Source organism: Dipodomys ordii, unplaced genomic scaffold (genome assembly GCF_000151885.1).
Source record: "Dipodomys ordii isolate 6190 unplaced genomic scaffold, Dord_2.0 Scaffold3, whole genome shotgun sequence".
Classification (NCBI taxonomy): Eukaryota; Metazoa; Chordata; class Mammalia; order Rodentia; family Heteromyidae; genus Dipodomys; species Dipodomys ordii.
Window position 1 is genome coordinate 6,711,297 of NW_012267219.1, and position 2,017 is coordinate 6,713,313.

Consider the following 2,017-nt stretch of genomic DNA (forward strand, 5'->3'; position numbering starts at 1 on the left):
CATAACTTTTTGAATGTTAAGAATACCCATTGGTGTTAGAGGCTGCAATGTCTGACTCTCTATGGCTCTCTGTACAGAGAGCACATGACCAGCCTCCGCCTCTTACGGTTTTTAATTCTGGCAACAATGCTGACATATGCTCTCCTTCATCACTATCACTGCCAGCTGCCTCTTCCAGTCTCACCATGCCTCCTCCTTATAACCTTTCCTCAAAGTGCCTTCTGATCTCCACTTCTTACCTTTGAACATTGGGAATAATTGGAAAAACACTTTGAATTACCCATAAAGGAGCATAACTAAGCTCCGAGGGGCTCCAGGGCAGTCTCTAAATTGAATCTAGTAGCTTTAGTGCTTGGATTGAATGGCCTCCTTTATGGCTGCTTGGAAAATTTTATCAACTAATGGTTCTTACCACTAGAGTTTATTCCAGAAAGGTGAGCACTTGAGTAAGTTGTTCTTCATTAAGAGAAGTGTTGGTGTATGACAGTGCTTCGTAGGCAAAGTACAAGGCTGGTTGATACACTATCAGAATTCTGGGCCCAGCCCAGAGACAGATATCTGAGGATCAGAGTTTGAAGTGACCCTAGGAAGCAAAGTCTGTGAGACTCTTGTCTCCAATTAACCACAAAAAAGAAAAAGGAAGAAGAAGGCCAAAAGGAAAGTGGTAGTCTGAGTGGTAGAGTGCCACCCTCGAACAAAAAGCTAAGAGGCAGCACCCAGAACTATCAGGAAAAGAAAGAAAGAAGAAAAGAAAATTCTGCCTTAGGAAACTTGTTTATTTAAAGATGAAATAAAAGGGAAAATACAGTGAATAAATACTTATTGGTACTCAAAAAATGATATAGTGATATCCCTGTATAAGAAAATAGAATGTGATAACTATCTAAATATCCAAGAAAAAAAGATTAAGTTATAACATATCCACACAATGGATGTCTGTAGAGTATAAAAGCATTTATAAATACTAGTTATAACATGAGGAAACACTTTGTTATTAAAAAAGAAAACATTAAATAGCATATGACTGTGATAATAGCTCACTGAACAGCTCCTTGGATCATTACTACATAGTAAACATTGTTTCAAGAGCACAAGAGCCTTAATTATGGCAGCAAATATACTTAGGGAAAATGAGACCAGACTTGCAGCAACAATGATAGAAAATTATTGTCTCAGCCAACACCAAGGGCTCACATCTGTAATCCTTGCTACCTAGGAGGCATAGATCTTGGGATCATGGTTTGAAATCAGCCTAGAGGGGTGGAGGGATAGTCTCTGAGATTCTTATCTCCAATTAACCAACAAAAAGCCAGGGGTAGAGCTGTGGTTTAAGTGGTAGAGTAACAATCTTGGGTGAAAATACCAAGTAAGAGGGTAAAGCCCTGAACTCAAGCCCCAATCGGCGCGAGAGCATGTGCACGCACACGCGTGTGCGCACACACACACACACACACAATTACTCATTCTTTTTCTCCTGTGTAGAATCCTCATATCTAATCCTCTTTGCTCACATTTATAGCAAGTTCTTTTTTTCTTCAGTTCACAGCATCTATTCTGTAATCCCAACACACACACACACACACACACACACACACACACTACAGAATTTTAGTAAAATACAGGTAATACATGTTTTGGTACAAGAGAAAACCAGCCATTTTTTGTGGGCCCAACACTGCATCAATTCCAAAAACACTAATCTCACCTAACAAAACTGTCTGAAGTTAATGTGGAAAATGTTGAAGACAGTTGAAGTATCCACATTAATAGGATTTCATATTTTCCCCTGGGAGGAATTTATTATTCAAAAGCTGTTATAAACCAGATTATCTTATAAGCAGACATTTAGTTACTTTATTAAACTACCTAAATGCATTTTTGTTGTTATTCGGCTGAATCCTTACCATTAGATTCTTTTTTTTTTTAATTGTGAGAATACCGAAGAGAGGAGTTATAATTACATGGGCAAGATAACGAGTACATTTCTTTCTTTTTTTTTTTTTTTTTTGCATCTGGT